We start from the raw sequence: 27457 nt of genomic DNA on the forward strand, positions 1-27457 counted from the left end.
CTTGAACTTGCATCAAGGAACAATGGGAGGCTAAGTAAGAAGTAGAGAGGGAGGAGATGTCATCAGGATGACGGCATAAGCCATCATGTTAAAAGCTTTCCCACAGCAAAATCAACTCTTTGAAATCTCTGGAAGATGGTTAAGACTAGGGAACAACTCAATGAATATGAATCAGAAAGAAAAATAAAACAACTAAAAACAACAGGAGAGCAATAGGACAAATTAATCATCTGGGCCTCTTCCCCATACTTGAAAGTATATGGTTGTGTGTGTGACTCAATGTGAGGGCTTTTTGCAGCTAGAGAGGTTTCTACTGCTGGTCTCTATGATAAATCCACCCAGGATGGTGAATGGGGTAACCATGTACATTCAAATGTAGGGCCCTGAAATCCCATAATCTCACAATGGCATTCCACACACAGACACTCAAGTACAGCTCCCAGAAGGCAGACTGACCCACTGGGCTACTTTAGTGACCAATCTGTGTCCTTAGTGCCTGATTACTGGTGCACAACAGAAATATTAGGTGTCTTTGTACATCAGCCCTATCTGGCTCTGTGTGGGTCTGGGTCCCCTAAATCAGATAATATTGGAGGCAGAAAAGCTCCATGGAAAGGGGAACAGAGCCACTGAGTGGCAAGCACAGACCCAGGACTAAAAGCTGGAGTGAAAAGGTAGACCAGAGAATGGGAGTGAAAACGATGTAACTGCAGCTGCCAGGAAGGAAAAAAAAACTATAAAAACAATGTGCACAACCCAGGGTTCAGGAGGAAAAATTAGAGAAGGGAAATCCTCTCCTAGATGGGAAACCCTTGCACATACTAGGGAATTCTCAAAAGTTACTATGCATACCCAGGGCAAGATGCAGGGTCAGACCTGAGAAAAACCAAATTGTTAACCATGCACTGCTCTAAAGGTTCAGTATAACCTGGGGTAAGCTTTGAAGAAGAGACTTAATACATAACCAATCTACACTAAAACTTTAGGGAAAAGGGAGAAACTGACTTCCAGAGTTAGTACTCCAAAATAATTAAATGCCCAGGCAACAACAAAATATCACAAGTCACACAAAGAAATGGGAAGAGATGGCCCATGAAAAGGAACAAATTAAAACTGTAGAGGGAACACAGACACTGGAACAACTAATAAAGACACTGAATCAAATTTCCTAAATAAGTTCAATGAGCTAAAGGAAAATATCGACATAGAACTAAAGGAAATAAAGAAAATATAGCAGTTTGATATGGTTTATGAATTCCAAAAATAGATATTGGATTATGTTTGTAAACTGGTCTGAACCTAGGTGTGATCAAGTTATGATTAGGGATTTGATTGGGCCACATCAGTAGGACCAAGGGGGCAGGGACTCACAGATAAAACTACACAACAGAGAAGAGGAGTTAGTTGGAGTTTTGATGTTGGAGATTTTGTACTGGAGATTTGAGCTGGAGTCTAGGAAGTAAGCACACAGAGAAACAGAGCAGCTGAGCCCAGAGAGAATGTAGCACTAGAGAGAGACAGAGCCAGTCTCCTAATAGTCTACAGCTAGCCTTGTGGAGAGAGGCAAAGCCTAGAGAGTCTCATTGTCTACAGCTGATAATATGGAGAAAACAGAGGAGCTGAGCCCAGAGAGAAATGAGCCCTGAGAAGAGAGGAACCCAGGAAGACTAACACCTGGCAGATGTCAGCAGCCATCTTGCTCCAACATGTGGCAATAGACTTTGGTGATGGAAGTACCTTACACTTTATGTCCTAGTAACTATAAGCTTCTACCCCAAATAAATACCCTTTATAAAAATGAACTGATTCTGGTATTTTGCAACAGCACCCCTTTGGCTCACTAATACAGAGGGCAATACACAAACAGAAGAAGGAATTAGAAAAAAATTTTTAAGGTGCCAGGGCTAGAGATTGAACCCAGAACCTCATATGTAGGAAGCCAGTGCTCAACCACTGAGCCACATTAACTCCCATGAATTAGAGATTTTAAGTAGGAACCAAACAGAACTTTCAGGGCTGAAAAACACAATAACAGAGATTTAAAATACACTAGAAAAAATTTTGAAATAAATAAAAAAACATTAGAGGCATTAAACAGCAAATCTAAAGAGGCAGAAGAATCAGTGACTAGAAGACAGGACAATGGAAATCATAAAGTCTGAAAAAAAGAGAAAAGAGTGAAAAAAGTGAGCAGAGCCTAAGGGACCTGTGGGACAACATGAAGTATACTAATATACATATCAAGGGAGTCCCAGAAGGAGAAGAAAAGAAAAAGGGAGAAGAAAGAATATTTGAGGACATAATGGTCAAAAATATTCCCAATAGGAAGAAAGACATGAATATACACATCCAAGAAGCCCAACAATTCCAAACAGTATAAAATCAAATAGACCCATGATATTTTATATTCAAAATGTTGAATGCCAAAAATAAAGAATTCAGAAAGCATCAAGAATGAAGTGATTTGTCACATACAAGTGATCCTCAGAAAGAGTAAGTGCTGATTTCTCATCAGAAACCATGGAGGCAAGAAGGCAGTGGTATGACATATTTAAAATACTGAAAGAGAAAAATTACCAGTAAAGTATTCTATATCCAGCAAAACTGTCCTTCAAAAATGAGGAAATTTTTAGGACATTCATGGGTAAACAAAGAGAGGGAGTTTGTCACCACAAGACAGGCCTACAAGAAATGCTAAAGGGAGTTGTTCAGGTTGAGAGGAAGGGACAGTAGAGAATATGAAGAAACAAAGATCTCTAGCAAAGGTAGCCAAATTGGTAATTACAAATGGCAGTATTCTTGGTATGTAATTCCACTTCTTATTTCTTATAAGATTTAAAATACAGTTGAAGTGCCACCCAGCCTGCAAGCACCGCAGAATGCCGCCCAACCCGTAAGCACCATGGAGTGCTGCCAGCCCACAAGTGTCATGGAAAGCCAACTCAGCAAGGTGATGCAACAAAAAGGGAGACAAGTAAAAAAAACACAGAAGAGTATGCAGCAAATGGATGCAGAGAACAAACAACAAGCAAGCCACAAGGAGGGGAGGGAAAAATAAAAATTTTAAAAATACAGTTGAATAATAATCACATGCAGGCACATAAAAGATGAAGAGGTAAAATGTGACAAAAACAACATGAAGAGGGAAAACAAAAGGACTGTGTATGCTATTGAAGTTAAATTGGTATCATTTCAAACTAGGTGATTATAGATTAAGGTTGTTAAAAACTATCAAACCCCATGATAACCACAAAGAAAGTAAAATATATACAGAAACAGTAATGAGAAGGGGACCAATCTGTTTCATTACAAAAGATCAACTATAGGTTTAAAAAGGCTGCAAAGAAGGACAAGAGGGACAAATATGTATAGGACTTATGCAAATATGTATAGGACAAAGGACAAAATGGCTGAAGTAAGTCCTGCCTTATCAGTAATTACTCTAATGTAAATGGATTACACTATCCAATTAAAAGACAAAGATAGGCAGAATGGATTAAAAAAAAAACAAACAGGATCCAACCTTACATTATTTACAAGAGACTCACCTTAGACCCAAAGACACAAATAGGTTGAAAGTGAATGGATGAGGAAAAAAGTATTTCAGGCAAATAATAATTAAAAGAGAGATGGTGTGACCGTACTAATATCAGACAAAGTAGACTTTAAGTCAAAAACTGTTAAAAGAGACAAAAAAAGAAAGATATCATATATTAGTGAAATGGCAAAGCACCAAGAATATATAACAGTTACAAACATATATGCGCCTAATCACAAACTCCAAAGTACAAGGCAAACACTGACAAAACTGAAGTGAGAAAAAGTTTCCTCTACAATTATAGTCTGAGACTTCAATACAACACTTTCATTAATAAACAGAACATCCAGACAAAAGATTAATAGAGGATTTGAACAAGAGTATAAACAAACTAGACCTAACAGACAGATACATACAGAAAACTACACATGATAACAGCAGAACATACACCCACATTCTTCTCAAGTGCTCATGTATCATACTTCAGGATAGGCCACATGTTAGGTTACAAGTCTCAATAAAATTTAAAAGATTGAAATTACACCAAGTATCTTCTCCAACCACATTGGAATGAAGCTAGAAATAAATAACATAAGGAAAACTGGAAAATTCATATAAATATGTGGAAGTCTAAAGAAACACATTCAAACAGTTGATGGGTCTAAGAAGAAATTACAAAGGAAAATATGAAATATTTCAAGGTGAATGAAAATGAAAACATTTAAAAACTGATAGGGTGCAGCAAAGTCATTATATTATAAGAGATACTGTGAACAATTGTATTCTAACAATTAAAGGAAATACACAAAAATAAAAAGAACAAAAAAATAAAGGAGGGAAGCGGACTTGGCCCAGTAGTTAGGGCATCTGTCTACCACATGGGAGATCCGTGGTTCAAACCCCGGGCCTCCTTGACCCGTGTGGAGCTGGCCCATGCGCAGTGCTGATGCGTGCAAGGAGTGCTGTGCCACGCAGGGGTGCCCCTGTGTAGGGGAGCCCCACGCACAAGGAGTGCGCCCTGTAAGGAGAGCCGCCCAGCATGAAAGAAAGTGCAGCCTGCCCAGGAATGGCGCCACACACACAGAGAGCTGACACAACAAGATGACGCAACAAAAAGAAATACAGATTCCCGAGCCGCTGATAACAACAGAAGCGGACAAAGAAGAACACACAGCAAATAGACACAGAGAACAGACAACTGGGGTGGGAGAGGGGAGGGGAGAGAAATAAAATAAAAAAATAATTTTTTTTAAAAAACCCTTAAAAAAAATAAAGGAAATGGAAAAATTCCTAGAAATAAATTACATAAACTGAATCAAGTAGAAATAGAAAATCTCAACACATCTATAACAAGAAAAGAGACTAAATAAAAAATCAAAAACCTCTCAATAAAGCAAAGTCCAGGAAAAGATGGCTTCACTGATGACTTCTACCAAATATTCAAAGAAGAATTAAAACCAATCCTTTTCAAACTTTTCCAAAAAAATGGAAAGGAGGGAACTCTTCCCTCACTTTATGAGGCCATGGTTACCCTAATATCAAAGTCAGATAAGGCATCATAATAAAGTTACCAAGCAATTTTCCTTATAGAATATAGATGCAAAACTCCTCAATTAAATACTGCAAACTGAATCCTAAGGAATATACCATGACCAAGTGAGATTTACCCCAGGAATGCAAGGTGGTTCAACAGAAGAAAATCAATCAATGTAATACACCACATTAACAAAATGAGGGAAAAAACACATGATCACCTCAGTTGATAAAGATAAAATATTTAACAAAATCCAACACAATTTCATGAAATACACTTCAGAAAAATATGAATAGAAGGTAAGTTCCTTAACAGGACATATATAAAAAACCCATACCTAACCACATTCAACAGTGAAAGACTAAAAGCCTTCCCCCTGAGATCAGGAATCAGATAAGGATGCCCACTTTCACCACTGCTATTCAACATTATACCTGGAAGCCCTTGCCAGTGCAATTAGGCAAGAAAAAAAAATAAAAGTCATCCAAGCTGGAAAGGAGGAAATAAATTTAATTTATTTGCATGATTACATGATCCTTATATAGGAAACCTTAAAGAATCCACAAGAAAACTACTGGAACTGCTCTCAGTGAATTCAGCAAAGTTGCAAGCCACAAGAGTAACACCCCAAAATTGGTTGTGTTTCTATAGGCTGTTAAAGAATATTCTGAATTAGGAATTTGAAAACCAATCCAATTAACAATAGCTCCTAAAAGAATAAAATACTTGGGAATAAATTTAACCAGGGAGATAAAAGACTTGTACATTGAAAACTATAAAACATTGCTGAAAGAAATAAAAGAAGATCTAAGTAAGTGGCAAGATATCCATGTTCATGGATAGGAAGACAATATTATTAAGAGGTCAATACTACCCAAAATTATATACAGATTCAACATGCTATACTTATCAAAATCCCAGCACCTTTTTTACAGAAATGGGAAAGCCAGTTTCAAATTCATATGAAAATATAAAGGCCACTGTTTAGCCAAATCAATATTGATTTGGAGTTATCAAATCAAAAAAGTTGGAGTTATCACACTTCCTGATTTCAAAACTTACTACAAAGCCACACAGTAATCAAAATAGTGCAGTACTGGCATAAAGAGAGACATGTAGACCAATGGAATAGAATTGAGTGTTCAGAAATAAACCACACATCTATGGCCAATTAATTTCTGACAAGGGTGCCAACTATATTAATTGGGGGGAAATGGTTTCTTCAACACATGGTGCTGGGAAAACTGAATATGCACTTGCAACAGAATGAAGTGGACCTCTACCTCATAATACATACAAAATTTAAATCTAAATGGATTGAGGACCTAAACATAAGAGCTACAGCCATAAATCTCATAGAAGAAAAACTGGGAGGGAGTCTTTATTACCTGAGATTTGGTAGTGATTTCTTAGATAAGACACCAAAAGTACTAACTACAAAAGAAAATATACTTAAAATTGATTTTGTAAAAATTAAAAACTTTTGTATGTCAAAGGACCATAACAAGAAAGTAAAAAAAGGGAAGCAGATTTGGTTCAATTGATAAAGCATCCAACTACCACATGGGAGGTCCAGGGTTCAAACCCAGGGCCTCCTCACCCATGTGGTGAGCTGGCCAACGCAGTGCTCATGCGCGCAAGGAGTGCCGTGCTACGCAGGGGTATCCCCAATGTAGGGGAGCCCCATGCGCAAGGAGTGTGCCCTGTAAGGAGAGCCACCCTGTGTGACAAAAGTGCAGCCTGCCCAGGAGTGGCACTGCACACAACACAGAGAGCTGATGCAGCAAGATGACGCAACAAAAAGAGACACAGATTCCTGGTGCCACTGACAAGAATACAAGCGGACACAGAAGAACACACAGCAAATGGGCAGACAGAGCAGACAACCTGGGGGAAGGGGCAGGAAGGGAGAGAAATAAATAAAAAATAAATCTTAAAAAAAAAGTAAAAAAGACAACCTACAAAATGGAAGAAAATAATTGTGATCCATTTTTCTGATAAGTATTTAACGCCCATAATATATAAAGAACTACAACTCAACAACAAAAAGATAAATAACCCAGTTTTTAAAATGGGTAAAGGACTTGAATAGACATTTCTCTAATAAAGATATGCAAATAAATACGTGAAAAGATGCTCAACATCATTGGCCAAAAGAGAAATGCAAACCAAAAACACAGTGAGATTCCACTTCACACCTACCAGGATGGCTCCTATTAAAAAACACAGGGAAGCAGACTTGGCCCAGTGGTTAGGGCGTCCATCTACCACATGGGAGGTCTGCAGTTCAAACCCCTGGCCTCCTTGACCCGTGTGAAGCTGGCCCATGCACAGTGCTGATGTGCGCAGGAGTGCCGTGCCATGCAGGGGTGTCCCCCACGTAGGCAGCCCCATGTACAAGGAGTGTGCCCCATAAGGAGAGCCGCCCAGTGTGAAAGAAAGTGCAGCCTGCCTAGGAATGGCACTGAACACACGGAGAGCTGACACAAGATGACGCAACAAAAAGAAACACAGATTCCCAAGCTGCTGACAACAACAGAAGCAGACAAAGAAGAACATGCAGCAAATAGACACAGAGAACAGACAACTGGGGCAGGGCGGGGCGGGGTGGGTGGGAAGAGGAGAGAAATAAATAAATCTTTAAAAACAAACACACACACGCACAGAAAATATTCAGTCTGGTGAGGATGTGGGGAAATAGTAACACATCCATTGCTGGTGGCTCTGAAGAATGGTGCAGACACAGTGGAAAGCAGTTGGCAGTTTCTCAAAACTTTGAAAACTGAATTACCATATGACCTGATATGGAAGTTTGAGATTATTTATGAACCCCAAAAAGAAAAAAGTTGTTTGTAAACTAGTCTGTTCCTCTGGATGTGATACCCTTTGACTGTATTAAATTCAAAGGTTTGAAGTTTACTTGATAAAAGATTAGGGCTTTGATTTGACCATGTCAGTAGGGCATGACTCAGGGTTGAGTCTCTGCCCCCTTGGTGAGCTGAAACAAATGGACACTCACTCAAGAATACACTTGAAGAGAAAGAGCTCCATTGACACAAAAGAGAAAGAACTTTTGCCAGTTTTGATCCCGGAGCCCCAGCGAGAGAAAAGTCATTTGCCTGATAGTTTGCAGCTGAGCAGCTAAAACAACCAGTAAAGAAACAAGCCCTCTGCCAGCCTGTAGCTGAGAGAGAGGATGGCTGAACCCTCACAGAGATCGGCAACCATCTTGCTACAACACGTGCCAACTGATTTTGGTGAGAAAGCAATCTTGAGTTGGACTCTTTAGGGTCTTCTAACTGTAAGCTTTTACCCTGAATAAATAGCCTTTATAAAAACCCACAGATTTCTGGTACTTTGCATCAGCACCTCTTTTTGGCTGACTGATACAGAATTTGGTACCAGAGAGTAGGGTCATGCTTTTGCAATTACCAAAAATGCTGGAATGGTTTTATAAATTGGTAAGGGGTATTTTTTGGAGGAATTGTGAGATGCTTGATGGAAAAGGCCTAGATTGCTTTGAAGAGACTGTTGGTGGGAATATGGATGCTAAGGAGACTTTTGATGAGGCCTTAGGAATAAATGATGAAACTATTACTGGGAATTGGAGGAAAGGTGATCCATGTTTTAAATTCGCAGAAAACTGTCCCATGCAGCAAGCTGGCCCAAGCAGAGTGCTGGCCCATGCAGGAGTGCTGGCCCACACAGGAGTGTTGGCCTGCACAGGAGTGCCTGCTTGCATGGCAAGCTGGCCCATGTGGAGAAATGGCACAGCAAGATGACACAACAAAAAGAGACACAGAGAAGAGGCAATAAGAGATGCAGCAGACCAGGGAACTAAGGTGGCGCAAGAGATTGAGCACCTCTCCCCGACTCTGGAAGGTCCCAGGATTGGTTACCAGTGCCGCCTAAAGAGAAGACAAGCAGACAAAGAATGCACAGCAAATGGACACAGAAAGCAGATGTGGGGGAGGGGGCATAATTAAATAAATAAATCTTTAAAGTTGCAGAGAACTTAGCAAGATTGACTTCACATGTTATATGGAAGGCAGAACTTAAAAATTATGAGCTTGGATATTTAGCCAAGATTTCCAAACTAAATGTGGAAAATGCAGCCTGATTTCTCCTTGCATCTTATAGCAAAATGTTAGAGGAAAGAGATAAGGTGATAACTGAATTGTTGGGCACAAAGAAAACAGAAACTGATTCCAGAAATTCCACACCTCTGGAAATTAAGCCCCCAGATGATAGTGCCCCATTTGAGGAATTAACTAAACTTGGAATTTGTAATTCAGGATTGAAAATGCAGTTATCCAGGAAAGACTTGTGGAAAGTCTTATTGTCTGATGGATTGAACCCCTGCTTCCTACATTCTAAACCAACAAGCTTTTTGTGAGAGCTCTATAAACAAAACTATGGTCAGCCTGGACAGAAAAGGAATTGGAGGGAAGAGATGGAAGGGAAAAGAGCTTTAAGAGGAAAGCCATGGAAGCTGAGGTCTGGAATTAAGACATCTCCTTGAGCCAAGAGAGGGGCCCCACCCATGTGTACAGAGAGGGTGAGTTTTCCCTGGCATTTGAAGAGGGTGGATGTTCCAACACATTGTTCAGGGGGAGTTTTGCCACCCCAGGCTATAGAGAGGGTGGAGCATATTCTCCAAGGGTTGGGGAGAGTGAGATCGAGACACCCCATTTCTCTGAGAGGGGTGGACCTGTTCACCATAGATTAGGGAAGGCCAGGTCACTACCTCACTGTTCTGAGAAATTTGGGCTTATATGCCAGAGATTAGGGAGAGTGTTGCTACCTCCTCACTGTACTAAGGGGGTAGAGACTATACCCCAGAGATTAAGGAAAGAGTGGCTATCACCCCAATGTTCTTGGAGGTGAGGTCTGGAGCTCAGTCACCATCCAGATGCTTGATGAGGGCAGAACCAGGAAAATGCCTGTTTGGCAAATCTGTGGAAAGGGTGGGTCCCCATGAGGTCCCAAGGAGAAGAAATCATCACATAAAGAATTACTCTAAGATTTGAAATCTAATGTAGTATGCCCTGCAGGTTTTCAGAACAGCTGGGGACCCGTGCCTCATGTTTCCCTCCCAAATTCTCTTTATGGTAATGCAAATGTTTATCCTATGTCTGTTCCTTTGTATATTGGAAGCAGATAAATTATTTTGTTAAGTTTCACAAGCCTACAGTCAGAGGCAACTTTGCCCCAAGACAAATTGTATTTTTATAACACGATCTGATTTTGTACTTAACATTGCCAACTGAAAGGATTTAAGGTTTTTTGAATATTACAGTATCTCTTTTAGGATTCAGAGGATGGAGTGTGAGGTTATTTATGAACCCCAAAAAGAGAAAAATTATGTTTGTAAACTGGTCTGTTTCTCTGAGTGTGATACCCTTTGATTGTATTAAATTCAAAGGTTTTAAGTTTACTTGATAGGGAAGTGGACTTTGCCCAGTGGTTAGGGCATCCGTCTACCACATGGGAGGTCCACGGTTCAAACTCCGGGCCTCCTTGACCCATGTAGAGCTGGCCCATGCGCAGTGCTGATGCGCGCAAGGAGTGCTGTGCCACACAGGGGTGTCCCCAGCATAGGGGAGCCCTATGCGCAAGGAGTGCGCCCCGTAAGGAGAGCCACCCAGCACGAAAGAAAGTTCAGCCTGCCCAGGAATGGCGCTGCACACACAGAGAGCTAACAGAACAAGATGACGCAACAAAAAGAAACATGCTGCTGACAACAACAGACGCAGGCAAAAGAACACGCAGCAAATAGAGAACAGACAACTGGGGGGAGGGGGAATAAACAAATAAATAAATTTTTTTTAAAAAGTTTACTTAATAAAAGATTAGGGCTTTGATTCAACCATGTCAGTAGGGTATGACTCTGGATTGAGTCTCTGCCCCCTTGGTGGGCTGATACAAACACTCACTCAAGAAGACAAGGGAAGAGAGTGAACTCCATAGACATGGCAAATCCTGCCACCCCAGAAGAAAGATGAGCCATTCACCTGATAGTTAGCAGCTTAGCAGCTGAGAAAGCCTGGAAAGAAACAAGCCCTATGCCAACCTGTAGCTGAGAGACAGGAAGGCTGAACCCTCACAGAGATTGGAAGCCATCTTCCTTCATCACGTAGCAACTGACTTTGGTGAGAAAGTAATCTTGAGTTGGACTCTTCAGGACCTTGTAACTGTAAACTTTTACCCCGAATAAACAGCCTTTATAAAAACCAACAGATTTCTGATACTTTGCATCAGCACCCCTTTTTGGCCGGCTAATACACCCAGAGACTCCACTTCTTAGTAAATATCCGAGAGATTTGAAAAGAGGGACTTGAACAGATATTTGTACACCAATACTCATAGGAGCATTATTCACAAAAGCTAAAAGTTGGAAGCAACCCAAATGTCCATCAATAGATGATGGATAAACAAAATGTGGTATATATACACAATGGAATATTATTCAGCAGTAAAGAGGAATGCTACAACATGGATGAACCTTGAAGACAGCATGTTAAGTGAAATAATCTAGGCTCAAAAATAAAAATACTTTCTATGAAGAAGCAAACTTCATAGAGACAGAGTTTGTAGGTTACCAGAGGTGGGGATGAGGATGGGGTAGAAAGACAGTATTTACAGCTTAATGGATAAAGAGTTTGTTTGAGGTGATGAAATTTAGGGGTAATGGATATTGGTGACAGTAGTACAATATTGTGAATGTAATTCACAATAATTGTGAATGTAATTAATACTACTGAGTTGTATAACTGAAAGTGGTTAAAAAGGGAAATTTTTAGTTGTATATTTTTTATTACAGTAAAGTTTTAACATTTAGCAACCAGTACAGTAAAATAAATATGTAAATACATAACTCTATACATGAACAAGAAATTTAAAAGTATATTCCCTTCTTTGTCTGTAAGTAAACTAAGGTTTATTACAATAAATAAATAAATAAAATGGAGTATTGGTATTGAGGTAAACAGGAGTGGTGATGGCAATAGTTTTTATATAGTTTAGAATTCTGAATCACATAAATATATTAATGGAAAATAATTTTTTAAATCTTAATTCCTTTATAAGGAAGATGCCTAGACTCATAGATTTGGTCTAAGAAATATTCAAGTTAAAATAAACATAACTATGAAAAGTTGAATATGAAACAATCATTTAGTGACATTTTTCTAAGCGATATTAAACCAAGGTCTATTTTTCGTTTTTCATTTAAGAAACTGGTCACTCCTTCAGATCCAGAAATTTAGAGAGAAAGCCTTGAGACTCTTGATTAAGCTAGAATTGGGAAAATAGCAGACTTTTTAATAGAAAATTCTGTAATAAACCATCCTTAAGGTTCATGCAACCAGACTACGCCAAATTTGAAACTGTTTCAAAGCAATATTGATTGGTACTAGCAGAAGTTAAAATTCCTGTGGGTTGGGTCCGAATTATCTTAAGCCTGAAATTCTTCCTCTGTGGTCTTGAAATTCATTGTCCATTAAAGTCTCAAAAGCCTCAACTCCTCTGAACATTTCCTTTGGAAAGTGGGAGAGACAAAGATCTGGAAAGAGCAATAAGGAGCAACTACCTCACTTCCAAGCTTTACCTCTAAAACAGATCCCAAATCCATGAACTCCTCTCTATTTTTACTGCTACTATCCTAGATCAGCTCCTACCATCCTCTCTCTCCTATCTCTCTCTCCCCCCTCCCCCAGGCCCTCCTTTCTCCTGGATCCCTGCAATTACTTCCCGATTGATTTTCTTGTTTCCTTGATTTACCAACACTTTATTTAGTATATCTTTGATACTATGATTTAACTAATTAAATTCACTAAGAAGGTACCTGACAAAATTAAACTGAATCCCAGACTCTGAATCAGCTGTTTTCTTTTCATTGTTTTTCTCCTTCTTACCTACGATTTATTTTTTTCTGATTAAACAATGTTAAAGCCTCTTTACATTGTGTCTAGGAGAAAGATGTGGTATTTGAAATTTCACTGCAGATTTTGATATTTTCATAATATAAAGGATTATTGATTGTTCTAACACTTAATGTATGAAAATAAGTAAATCCATTCTGACTTTAGAGCAAATAATTTAGGGATTGTATGTCAGAATGAAATCATGTATATTTCATGTCTTAAACTGATGACTTAAAAATGTTAGTAATATTCTAGAAATGTATACTATGGAAACAATTAAGGATGTACACAAAAATTAGACTACAAGACTGCTTAGCATGTTTAAAAAGTGTAAATTATATATATGTTCCAAAATAGATGTTTAAATCATTTAAACAGATGTTTTAAACATTTAAATATATGTTCCTCCACCCCCCTAGATGGCTCCCTCATCTGTTTGCTCGTTGTTTTTGCTCATTGCTTGCATTCGTTATCTGCTTGTTTTTGCTTGTTGCCTACTCATTGTTTTTTTTCCGTAGTCTGCTCATTAACTGTTTTTTGTTGTTTTTTTTTTAATTTTAGGAATGCAAGAATGTTTAATAATATGAAATAAACCAGTACAATTGACTACATGTCAAAGAATAATCCTTTGTAAAATAGTAAGAGAATATTTCCTTAAATAAAATTATATGCATATCTCAAAGTAGTTGCTAGTGTCATTCTTTTTTTCCCCATATACCCCACTCCCTCTCCTTCCCATACCTTCCCATATTAACAACATCCTTCATTAGGGTGATACATTTGTTATAATTGATGAACACATACTGAAATATCGCTACTAACCATGGACTACAGTTTACATTGTAGTTTACACTTTGTCCCACACAATTTTGTAAGTTATAACAAAATATACAATGGCCTATATCTGTCACTGCAATGTCATGCAGGACAAATCCAATGTCCTGAAAATGCCCCCATATTACACCTACTCTCCCCTCTCCCATCACTCAGAACCTCTGGTGGCCACTGCCTTTATATCAGTGATGAGTTCTTCCATTGCTAGAATCACAATAAAGTCTACACTAGAATAATAAGTCTGCTTTAATCCATTGTTTATTCTCCAATCTTGAGTATTTGGGGATGGTATGCCCACTGTGCTTCTAATTGAGGGTAGATGGATGGAGCTATCTTGCTTGCCATTGCAGACATTGCCCACCATCTCCTCATTAGTTGTACTGAGTGAGTCCAGTGAACTGGAGAGTAGGTGTTGCGACTCTGCTGAGATTCAGGGCCCAACTAGAACATGGGTGGACCAAAGATGTAAGTCTTTGGGATATATATTTATCAAGTACAGTGCTAATTATGGGTTCAAATAAAAGGGGCAGAAGAGTCATGTGTACAGAATGTATAAATGTCTAATTCTGTTTGACTGAGGAGCATAATTCCACTAACAGGGTGCCGATTCCTGAGCTGTCTGACCTGCTTATAGTTTCTGGATATCACTAGAAGCCTCAGCAACCCCACTATTTGAGACACTGCTTACTGTGACAGTCAATGAGATCCTATTGAGACTTGCATAAGTGTAAACTCTGGAGTGACCTCCCAACACATTTTGAAATCTCTTGGCCATAAAAACTAATTTGTATTTACCATTTCCCCCTTTTGGTTAAGGTCTATTTCTAGATACATTACTAGTTGGTGCTTGGTAATAATGCCTTGGTGCCAGGGAGTCTCATTCCTGGGAGTCTTGTCCAACACCAGGGGGAAGGTAGTATGTTTATATGCTGAGTTTGGCTTAGAGAGGCCACAGTTGAGCAACAAAGAGGTTTTCAGGAGTTAACCCTTAGGCAGTATATAATACCAGGCTAAGTTTCAATTTCACAAGAAAAGGTTCATAAGTACAGTCTTCAATGTGAAAGGGCCACACATAATGTTCTGTCTTTCTTCACTAGACGTTGCCCTTGCACTGAGGGGTTCTTGCTGAGAATATAGCAGAACTCCCCAGGATGGGAATTCAATATTCTTTTTTTAAAAAATTATTTCTTCCCTCTGCCCCCCTTCTGTTGTCTGCTCTCTGTGTCCATTCACTGTGTGTTCTTCTGTGTCTATTGTATGCTCATTAAGTGGCTCCAGGAACCCATTCTGGGACCTTCTGGAGTGGCAGAGAGGTGCTCATTCTCTTGTTCTACCTCAGCTCCCTAATTCGCTGCACCTTGTATTGTCTCTTCTCTGTGCCTCATTTTTTTGTTGCATCCTCTTGCTGCATATCAGCTCTCCATGTGGGCGGCACCACTCCTGGATGTTCTGCTCTCCTGCGCTGCACAGGCTGCACTCCTTGTGTGGGGGCCACTTCTTGTGGTGGGCACCCGAGTGCAGGGTGACACTCCTTGTGTGTGGCAACACTCCATGTGGGCCAGCTCACCACATGGGCCAGAAGGCCCTGGGTATCAAACCCTGGGCCTTCTATATGGTAGGTGGAAGCTCCGTCAGTTGAGCCATATCTGCCTCCCTTCAATATTATTTTGGTTATTGTGTGGATCTCCACCCACCAAGACAATGTCCCATAAATAAATGAACATATTTCTATGTCTTAGGGGCATGCCCCAGGTGACCCCCTTCCCATGTGTCCCCACATTACTGACATCCTGCACCAGTGATACTCCTCCCCTCCACTGCTGTGAACCTTCTGTGATCCAAAACCTCTCCAAAAATGAAGCCAACCAAATAACCAAATAAAATCAAAGAAAATGAAATATTTTTAAAAAACCAATAACATTTTAAAAAATTTAAAACAATTTGAAATTAAAAATTTTTTAAAAATTTTAGACATTGTGTCTTTCATCACTGTAAGAACTTTTGTCTTGTATGTATAGTGATATTTTCTCCCATATATTCCCCCAGTGTCTAATTTTTTTTCATTTTATCTTCAGAGGAGCTTTAGGATACACAAAACCCACATAGAGAATACAGATGATTCCCATATACTGAAAATCCTCCCCCTTTTCTCCTTTCCCTTATTAACATTTTACATATGGATAATACATTTGTTACAGTTGATGTACAAATATCGAAGCATTGCTACTAACTATGGTCAATGGTTTACATTATGGTTTACATTTTGGATTGTACACTTTTACAGGTTTTGACAAAATTTGAAGTGGTCTATATCCATTATTCCAAGATCATGCTGAACAATTCTAATGCCCTAAAAATGCCCTACATTCTATCTAATTTATTCTTCCCTTTCCCTCCCCTCGGAACCTATGATAATCACTGTTTTTTTCTTTGGGAGGCACCAGGACGTCCCACATGGGAGGTGGGCACTCAACTGCTTGAACCACATCTGCTCCCTGCTCGTTTTTTTTTTTTTGCTCATTGTCTTGCTCATTGTTTTTGCCCATTGTCTCCTTGTCTGCTTGTCTTCTTTAGGAGGCGCTGGGAACTGAACCTGGGACCTCCCTTGTGGAAGGTGGGTGCTCAACTGCTTGAGCCACATTCACTTCTTAAATATATGTTTTATAAAAATACAATGCTCTAACCCTACCTCAGACCAATTCAATCAGAATTTTTGGGAAAAGAGGTCCAAGCACCAAAATTTTTAGAAAGCTCCTCCAGGGAAGGGGATTGGGCTCAACTGATAGTGTCCGCCTACCATATGCAAGGTCCAGGGTTCAAACCTAGGGCCTCCTGACTCATGTGGTGAGCTGACCCACATGCAGTGCTGATGTGCGCAAGGAATGCTGTGCCACGTGGGGATTTCCCCGTGTAGGGGAGCCCCATGTGCAAGGAGTGCACCCCGCAAGGAGAGTTGCCCTGCACAAAAAAAGTGCAGCCTGCCCAGGAGTGATGCCACACACACGGAGAGCTGATGCAGCAAGATGACACAACAAAAAGAGACACAGACTCCCGGTGCCGCTGACAAGAATGCAAGAGGACACAAAAGAACACAGAGCAAATGGACAAAGAGAGTAGACGATGGGGGGGGAAGGGATAAAAAATAAATCTTTGAAAAATTTAAAAAAAATAAAAAGCTCCTCCAGGGAATCAAATGGGCAGTAAGAGTGAACTATCTATCCCAGGTGAATATATCTAGTCTCATATCTTTATATACCATCAAGGAGTGGGTGTAGCTCAGTGGTTGAGTACCTGCTGTGCATGTATGAGGTCCCAGGTTCAAGCCCTAGTACCTTCTACCATCTCAAAAAAAAAAAAAATACGTTGAGTAGGTCCCAAATTTATATCCCAGTCTCAACTTCATTTTTAAAAAATCAGTTTTACTGGTACATATTCATTAAACATACAATCCATCTAAAGTGTGCAATCAAAAAAAGAAGTGTACAATCAATGGTATTTGTTATAATCACAGAACTGTGCTTTCATCACTTTAGTCAGTAGTAGAGTTTTCATTACTCCAATAATAAAAGACAAAAAAACAAAAAACTCTACCTAATAGTCACCTCTCAATCTATCCTTCCCCTACCCTATATAGCTGATATTCTGTTTCCATCTAATTTAATTGTATTTATATTTTAATTAGATAGTCAAACCACATGCATAATACTACCTTTTGTCTAGTTTCTTTCACTTAGTATATTTCCTTTTTTTTCACCCTTAATGGAGGATTGTTATTATCTTGCTATTCACTACTTTTGACTCCATTTTTATAAAACCCAATTGCTTACTAACATCTCTCCTTGAAAGTTTAGTATCTCTAACTTAAAATGAACTCTCTTATTTTCACCCCAACCTTATTTCCACCGATATTAAATTTTTTCAGCTAAAAGTTAAAATATATATCCAGAATCCAAGCATTTCTCACCAACTCTACTTCTGCCACCAAGTCACCTCTCATTTGGATTTTTCATTGTTAAGATATATTATTTATTTCTCCTCCCACCCCCTCGTTATTTGCACTTGCTGTGTCTGTTCATTGTGTGCTTGTCTTCATTTTGGAAGCACCAGAACTGAACCTGGACCTCCCATGTGGGAACGAGGTGCCTAATCACTTCAGCCACCTCCACTCCCTGCTTTTTTGTCTCTCATTGTGTTTTCGTTTATCTTTGTTACTTCATCTTGTTGCATCAGCTTGCTCTTTTGCTCATCTTCTTTAGGAGACACCAGGAACCAACACCAGGACCTCCTATCTGGTAGGTGGGAGCTCAATCACTTGAGCCACAACCACTTCATTTGGATTTTATTGCAATACCTTTTCAACACAGCTCCCAGAGTGATGCTTTAAAAATGCAACTTGGCTTACGTCCCTCCTCTGCTCAAAACCTTCTAACGGAGTGATGTCACCAACATGGCAACATAAGACATCCCCTTAGATTCAGCCAATAAAAGGACAAATTTCACTTCCTTGAACTCTGAAGGATGGTAGAGACTGGAAAAGGAATCCATGAATGCTGAATCAAAGATAAAATAATCTCCAAGATCAGGTAGGAAATATTCCTCCCGGACATGCCAGTCCATACTCCTCCCCCTCACTAAGTTCCATGCCACTAGGGAGTCATGCAAAGGCAGCCATGGCCTGGGTCTCTCCTGCTACAGATGCAGATTACAGAGCCATTTGATAGCAGCAAGTTAGAACCACACATATATCCAGGCACAGGGATCCAAGTTCACAGACAACCAGGGCAGAACACAAGCAGCTGAGAAGTGCTGCATACCAAAGGGACCCCAAGGTAAAAATGAGAGGCTGTGGCAGAGTTGTTGGCAAGAGGTGTGCATACTCAGTCCAGTTTTTGTTGGCTGGATCACCTAAATGCAAATCAGACTTTTCTGAATTGACCCATGTTTCTGGATTGACCTCAGCTGGGTCCCCAAGGCAGGATGCCCTAACAGGAAAGAAGCCAAAGGCAGAAAATCCTCAAAGAGAGAAAAAAAAGGTGGGGGAACGTTCTGACCTGCTATAAGACAGGACAAGTCCCAGAACTGAAGAGTGTAAGGAAAGCACTGAGTGAGAGAATTTAAACAAACCATAGGAACTGGTGAGAAAATTCTGCACAAAAACAAATAGAACAGATCAAGATTCCTGGGGAAGGAACAGAGGAAAGGAACTTTTCTCCTGTAGGTGAAACAATTACACAAAAAGCACAGTCTTAAAAATTGTACTCAGGGAGCAGGTGTATCTCAGTGGTTTGTGCATCTGCTTCTCATGTACAAGGTCCCACGTTCAATTCCTGGTATCTCCTTAAAAAACGAAAATTGTACTGTGTTTCCAAGGCAAGAATCAGATGAAGATAGCTGAGAAAATCTGACAAGTTAAACATGGGTTACTCTAAGGTCCAGAAGACGTTAGATCAAGCGTCAAAAAAAGAGCCTTAACCCAAAGCCAATCAACAATAAAACCCTAGACAAGAGGGAGAAACTTACCTTCAGCACTAATTCATCAAGATAATCAGATACCTAGACATCAACAAAAAATTACAAATCATATTAAGAAACAGGAAGACATGACTCATTCAAGGGAACAAATTAAAACTTCAGAGGAGACACAGAAATTGCAACAACTAACCAAAGAAGTTAAAACAAATCTAAATCAATTCATGGAGATGAAGAAAAATATGGATATAGAGCTAAAGGACATTAAGAAGACAAATGTGTGAACATACAGAAGAATTTAAAAATATATAAGCATAAGAGAAAATATTGGGATTAAAGGCACAAGAGTAGAGATTAAAAACACACTAGAGGCATACAAAAGCAGATCTGAACAGGCAGAAGAAAAAAATCAGCAAACTAAAAGACAGGACAATCGAAATAATACAGTCAGAAGACAGATAAAGAATAGAAAAAAATGAGGTGTCACAGGAATCTAAATGAGAGTATGAAACATACAAACATATGCATCATGGGACTCCCAGAAAGAAAAGAGAAGGAAAAGGGGGTGGAAAGAATATTTGAGGAAATAAAGGCTGAAAATTTCCCAACTCTTACGAAAGACACAAATATACATGTCCAAGAAGCACAACGCACTTCAAACAGAATGAATCCTAATACACTTACTCTGAGGCATGTAGTAATCAGAATATCAAATGCCAAAGATAGAGAATTCTGAAAGCAAGAGAAAGTGATTCATCACATACAAGGGATCCTCAATAAAAAAAGACTAAGTACTGAATTCTCATCAGAAACCATGGAAGTGAGAAGGCAATGGAATGATACATTTAAGGCACCGAAAGAGAAAAACAGCTAGCCAAAAATTCTTTATCCAGCAAAATCATTCTTCAAAAATGAGGGACAGTTTAAAATATTCACAGATAAACAGAAACTGTTTGTCAACAAAAAACTTGCCCTCAAGAATTACTAAAGGGAGTTCTGCAGGTTGAAAGGAAAAGACAGGAGAGAGTGGCTTGGAACAGTGTGAAGAAATGAAGATTTTCAGTAAGGTAACTAAAAGAGTAAAACCCGGAAGTACTGTATCCTCAATATACAATTTTACTCTTAAATTCCTATGAGAGTCAGAATACAATTGAAGAGGAAAAACAAGCTTATTTCCTGATAATGAAAATGTAAAACATAAAGAGGCAATAATGTGGGGTGGGGGGAATAATAAACAGGGGAAAGAGGATAGGGCAGAATGTGTTTGCTATTGAAACTAAATTGGTATCTTTTCAAATTAGTAGTTTATAGATGTAGGTTGTGTAATACAAACGCCAGGGTACCCACAAAGAAAATCTTTTAAAAATATACTGAGAGGGAGTAGATATGGCTCAGTGGTTGAGCTCCAGCTTCCCACATTCAAGGTCCCGGGTTCAATCCTCAGTCCTGGTACTTCAAAAATATATATATATGGGGGAGGGGGGCTGTGTACATACACACACACACAGAAACAGAAATGAGAAAGGTCAGATACATCACCAAAAAATAAATTATACAGAAAAAGAAGATGCAGTAAAGGAAAAACTATATGACATTTAAAAATCAAAGACCACCACTTCCAACAGTGCTTCCTGCCTGCACATTGCTGGGGCCAGCTGTCAGAATGCTGAGTGGGGAGGAGCCCAGAAATGTGGGGTGTGCCAGAAAACAGTTTGCTAAAGATGTTCAGTGCAAAGACAACAGTTTCCATGAATCCTGCTTCCTGTGCATGGTCTGAAAGAAGAATCTGGATAGCACCACAGTGGCTGTGCATAGTGAGATCTACTGCAAGTCCTGCTACCACAAAAAGTATGGACCAAAAGGCAATAGCTTTGGGTAGGGCACAAGCATGCTGAGCACGGACAAGGGGGAATTGCTGAACATCAAGCATGAGGATGTCCCTGGTCACAGGCCCATTACAACCCCAGTACATCCAAGTTTGCCCAGAAGATTGGCAACTCTGAGGACTGCCCCTGGTGCAGCCAGGCTGTAGATGCTGCTGAGAAAGTCACCTGTGCTGGGAAGTCTTGGCATAAGTCCTGCTTCCAATGTGCCAAATGTAGCAAAGGGCTTGAGATTTACTACAAAGGATGCTATGCTAAAAACCTCAGGCCCATGAGCTTTGGCTTCTAGCAAGGAGCTAGGGCCTTGGTCCAGAGTGAGTGAAAAAGCACCCCTGCCCACTTCAGTGCTTTGCATCACCATTCCCTTCCCAGCAGCCTGAGACCTCCAAGATTCTTTTTTTCTTTCTCCACTCAAATCACTAATGACTTCAAGCCTCTGGCTCCCTTTAGTTTAGGATCTGCCTAAGGTCCCAATACCCTACCACTGAGGGCCCTCCCCAAACTCCCCCAGCAGGAATCCGACACCATCAGGAGATTTCAGTGTTTCTTAGTATAAGTAGGACCGGTTCCCTCTGCCCACATCCTGCCCGACAGACCACTCTTCTTAGCCTCTTAGGCTAAGTATCTATCATCAACTCACCAAAACACCTGAGCCCACATCTTGGCACCCAGAGAAGCAGCAGCAACAGGCCCAGAGCAGGAGAGAAACAGGACCAAATTGGGATAGGGGAAGACTGATTTACTGAATTTCTGAATTCTCCTCTGTGGGAAAGAGGATGGGCTTCTTGGTGTCCCTCATTACAGGCTGGGGGAGTCCCAGCTCAGGGAGTTACTAGAGGAAGAAAGAGAAGCATCCATACAGGGTTACAGGCCAGAGAAACTGCTGGCTTCTTAGACCTTTGAGACTGTGTGGAACTGATGTCATCCCCTGGGTCTAAGGACCCCAAGGTTAGGATGTCATCTGACTTCCCTAGCATCAAGTTCCCTATTTGAAGGGAAGCCCCTAGGGAAACACCTCCAAAACACATTCATCAGGCACCTACTGGAAAAATCAGAGGCCTACTTTTCTCACCCACCATCTGTAAATGTGTCCTGTGCAGGCATCACCCATGATGAGTTTCTGTTCCACATCTGAGGATAATTTGGAAAAAGTCATAGCTGTCAAACTCCAGGGCACCTTTCCAGTCACTCAGGCTCTAGGCCAAGCCTTGGTGTCCAGTGGATGTCATGGTTCCATCATCAACATTAGTAGTATCACAAGAAAAGTGGGGAATGAGGGGCAAACCATGTTGCATCCAAGGTTAGAATGAGTGGGCTGGCCCAGACTGCAGACCAAGTTTGGACGAAATGGGAAATGCTGTTAACACTGTCCTCCCAGGATTCCTTACAACATCCATGACACAAAAGGTGCTATAGAAAGTGCTGTACAAGGTGATCCCAATGGGACATATGGGGGATTCTAAGGATGTGGCAGTTGTGGTTATATTCTTGGCATCTAAAGACAGTGGATAAATTATGGGAGTCTCAATGGAAGTCTCTGGAGGCTTTTCATGTAACTGCCTCAAAAACTCTGGACTCTGCTCACTCCCCCACCATTCAGCCCAGACTCCTGCTAATGAGGACAGTACGTTTCCACACTACAAAAGGGGTGACAGTATACAGCTCAGGAATGTTGAATATGGGAAGCAGGGGTGCTTGTGACCCTAACAAATTCCAAATCATCTTCCCTGCCAAAAAATAAAAAATACACAGAGAGGATTAAAAAAAAAAAAAAGCATGATCCATCCATATGTTGTTTAGAAGAGACTCATCTTAGACCCAAAGACACAATTACACTGACAGTGAAAGAACAGGAAAAGATATTCCATGCAAATAGCAACCAGAAAAGAGCTGGAGTAGCTATACTAATATGAGACAAAATAGATTTTAAGTCAAAAGCTGTCATAAGAGACAAAGAAGGACATTGTATTAATAAAAGGGGCAATCCACCAAGAAGGAAAAGCAATCATAAATCTTTATGCTCCTAACCACAGTGTCCCAAAATATATGAGGCAAATGCTGGCAAAAAATAGTTGGAGATGTCAATGTATTACTCTCATCAACAGATAAAACATCTAGATGAAAGATCAATAAGGAGGCAAAGAACTTGAAAATGATAAAAGAAGTAAATCTAACAGACATATATATAACATTGCAGCCCAGAAGAGCAGGATATGCATTCTTCTCAAGTACACAAGGATTGCCGTAACAGTATGAATTTGGTAAATCCCAAAAATAGAAGGATTATGTTTATGAACTAATTCATTCCTGTGGGTATGAGACCCTTTTTAAAATATATATATTTTATTTTTAAAAGATACATAGATCACACAAAATGTAACATTAAAAAATATAGGAGGGAAGCGGATTTGGCCCAATGGATAGGGCATCCTCCTACCACATGGGAGGTCTACGGTTCAAACCCTGGGCCTCCTCAACCCGTGTGGAGCTGGCCCATGCACAGAGTTGATGCGCGCAAGGAGTGCCGTGCCACACAGGGTGTCCCCTGCTTAGGGGAGCCCCACGCACAGGGAGTACGCCCTGTAAGGAGAGCCACCCAGCGTGAAAGAAAGCGCAGCCTGCCCAAGAATGGCGCCACACACACGGAGAGCTGACACAACAAGATGACACAACAAAAAAAGAAACACAGATTCCCGGTGCCACTGATAAGGATAGAAGCGGTCACAGAAGAACACACAGCGAATGGACACAGAGAGTAGACAACTGGGAGGTGGGGAGGGGAGAGAAATAAATAAATATTTTTTTAAAAAATGTGTATATATATATATATATATATAGGAGGTTCCCATATACCCCACTCCCCATATCCCCCACTTTTCCCACATCAAGACCTTCTTCCATCAGTGGCACATTCACTGCATTTGATGAATACATTTTGGAGCACTGCTACACAGCATGGATTATAGTTTACATTGTACTTTACACTCTCTTCCAGTCCATTCAGTGGGTTATGGCAGGATATATAATGTCCTACATGTGTCCCTCTAATATCATTCAGGACTACCCCAAGTCCCAAAAATGCCCCTGTATCACATCTCTTATTCCCTCTCCCTGCCTTTGGCAACTCCCATACCCGCTGTCTCCACATCAATGATAGAATTTCTTCCATTGCTAGAGTCACAATAATTCTAGTAGAATACCAGTAAGTCCATTGTAATCCATATTTTATTCCTCCGTCCTAGGATGGCAATGCCCACACTCCACCTCTCAAATGAGAGGGGGCTTCAATCCCACATAGCTAGTGGATGGGACTCTGATGTCCACAGCTGCAGACTCTCTTGATCCCTTGGTGTGGTGGTTGCCCATCCACATCTCCCTGTCAGCTGATCTGGGTAAGTCTAACAAACTGGAGAGTAGGCCCTGTAACACTGCTGAGGCCCAGGGCTCAGCTGGCACATGGACAGCCCAGAGATTCAAGTCTCCTGGGCATACACCAACACCAGCACCAATCACAGGTTCAGTAAAAGGAACAGAAAAGGCATGTGTAAGGAAGTCACATCTGAGTCCAACTCCATCACACTCAGGAGCACAAATTCCAAAGTAGGACCTACTGGCAAGGCACTGAACTCCAGAGCCATCTGCCATGACCATAGAACCTGGGTGTCTCTGTAGCTCTCAGGAGTACCACTACCTGGGTTTGTATCTACTTTGGTTGTCTCTGAGATCCTGCTGAGACATGTATAAGCATGACTCCTCTGGTGACCTCCTGACTCATTTTGAAGTCTCTTAGCCATATAAACTCATTTGTCTTTACCATTTCCCCTTTTTATTCAAGGTCTTTTTCCAGTTGCATCATAGCTGGTGCTTGGCAGTAATCCCTCAGCCCCAGGGAGGCTCATCCCCAGAAGCGAGACCCTTTTTGATTGGACTATGTCAGTGAGGCATGACTCAGGTTGAGTCTCCACCCTCTTGCTTGGTCTTATAGAAACAGACACATAGAGTGAGACACACAGGAAAAGAGAGCTCTGCCATTTTGACCTGGCCATATAAAAGAGAGGACCCCAGGTTTGCCTACAGCTGCAGAAAGGTAGCAAAGCACTGAGAGGCTGAGAGAGGTCCCAGAGTCTGGAATCAACGAAGCACAGAGGAACAGAAAGAGGCCCCCGAAGGGCTGGCCCATGGAGCAGCTAAAGTCTGAGGAGACTAGCCCTGTCACATGCCTGACTGCCATGTGACAGGACACCAGATCAACAGTAGCTGATTTGGGTAGAGAAGGCATCCCTGATGGTGCCTTGATTTGGACATTTCAGGGCCTAAGAACTGTAAGCTTTTACCCCAAATAAATTCCCTTTATAAAAGTCAACACATTTCTGGTACTTTGCATTGGCAGTCCTGTGGCAAACTGAGACAATTGCTCTCAAAGATGGACCACACGTTGGGTCACAAAACAAGTCTCAGTAAATTTTAAACATTGAGAGAACTTCCAGGAAGATGATGGACTAGAAAAACATGGGACTCTCTTCTCTCTCAGAAAAAAAAACTAGAGGACAGCCAGAAATGGCCTGGGAAAAAAATCCTCTAGGATTTAGGACTCTAGGAGAAGGTTAGACATCACCCAGAAGAGAGAGGGACAAAGAAAAAGAATTGTGATGGAAAAACTGTGAGTTAAAACTGGCAGTTGTTACTGCTGGCATTTGCCCCCACACTATAGACACTTCTGAATTCTCAGGCTGTGGGGCTGGTAGCTATAGACAAAGGGAGCCTAGGGATTCACCTCCCCAAGGATGAGGAGAGAGAGACACACACACAAAGCCTAAGGCTGACTCAGCTTTTTACCCACAAATTTGGTCTGCTGTGTCCCACAAGCCCCTCCAGGCCTGCCATTGTTTTCTTTGGGAGTCCCCATGAGACTGACAAGATCCAACCTTCTCTATCTCTTGCTCTACTGACTGGGACTGAATGTTGAGGACAAAGTTGGGAGTGGAATTAGTTCCAACCTGGGAAAAAGGAGGTGGCTGCCAGGAAAGGTTTGAGAACTGCCTCTGAGAAAGTTTGAAATAGGAGGCTCTTAGCCTCTAGGCAGGAACCTCTGTCACTTTGATCTAGTCCTTGTTGCAGCAAACACACTCCTACCAGACAGTAAACTGAAAGGGCTGTCAAAGAGTGCCATTTGCTGGCAGACTAAGAAAGTGCACATGAAGATATAAAAGTAAATAAATAAGAGAAGATTTTTCCACCCTTTACAGCTTCCCTCCCCAAGGTCTAAGAAGCAGGTCTGCAACCCATTACTAGGTCCAGAGCCAATACTGAGCTAATAAAAGGGACAGTCCTAAAGACCCAGAAGAGGTTGAACCAAGAATCAAAGAACAGCAGTAACCTCCTGCCACTAAATCTCTACAAAAGAGAAAAACTGAGCATCTGAGTAAACTTACTATCCTAATCAGATGCCTAGACATCAGCAAAAAAATTACAAGCCATACTAAAAAATGAAAGACATGGCCCAAGAAATGTATCAAAGCCCCAGAAGAGATGCAGGATTTGAGACAACTAATCAATGAGATGAACACAAGTTTCCAAAATCAAATTAATGAGTTGAAAAGCAATATGGCTAAAGAGATAAATGACATCAAGAAGAAACTGAGCTAGCACGAAGAAGAATTTGAAAACCTGAATACATCATTTAAAAAAAAACCACACACACACATTAGAAGCATATAACAGCAGATTCTAAATGACAGAAGAAAGAATAAGTGATACCAAAGACAGAACAGCTGAAGTTGAAGAGAGAAAAGAACAGAAAAAAATTGAGCAGGGGCTTCGGGAGTTGAATGGTAACACGAAATGCAACAACACACTTGTCATGAGAATTCGAGAAGGAGAAGAGAAGGGAAAAGGGGCAGAAAGGGTATTTAAGGAAATAATGGCTGAAAATTTCCCAACTCTCATAAAAGAATACATGTCCAAGAAGCTCAGCATATTTCAATCAGAATAAATCTGAAGGGCTTCTGGAAAGATGACAGACTAGAAAGACTCTCTTCTTGATAGCCTAGAAAAAGATCTTCTAGGGTTTTGGACACCAGGCAAAGACTGGACACCACCCAGAACAGAACGGGACAAAGGAAGGGAATAGGGACAGTGAAACTGTGAGAAGAAACTGTTGGCACCTCCCCCAAGGTAAAGACACTGTAGAATTCTCAGGCCTCTGAGCTGGCTATAAACAAAGGGGGCTCCAGGGATCCACCACCCCAGGAGAGGGGAAAGAGAGGGACAAAGC

The 27457-nt window shown here is 40.7% G+C and overlaps 1 protein-coding gene and 1 pseudogene across 1 annotated transcript in view; one reads left to right on the forward strand and one right to left on the reverse strand.

Annotated features, from left to right (window-relative positions):
• The window catches only part of LOC101438307 (estradiol 17-beta-dehydrogenase 8 pseudogene), a 44727-nt pseudogene extending 21843 nt beyond the window's left edge, over positions 1–22884 (forward strand).
• Positions 1–27457, reverse strand: part of GPT2 (glutamic--pyruvic transaminase 2) — a 166522-nt gene that overhangs the window by 57204 nt on the left and 81861 nt on the right. The window lies entirely within an intron of this gene.

This window comes from Dasypus novemcinctus, chromosome 18 (assembly GCF_030445035.2).
Source record: "Dasypus novemcinctus isolate mDasNov1 chromosome 18, mDasNov1.1.hap2, whole genome shotgun sequence".
In the NCBI taxonomy this organism is placed as follows: Eukaryota; Metazoa; Chordata; class Mammalia; order Cingulata; family Dasypodidae; genus Dasypus; species Dasypus novemcinctus.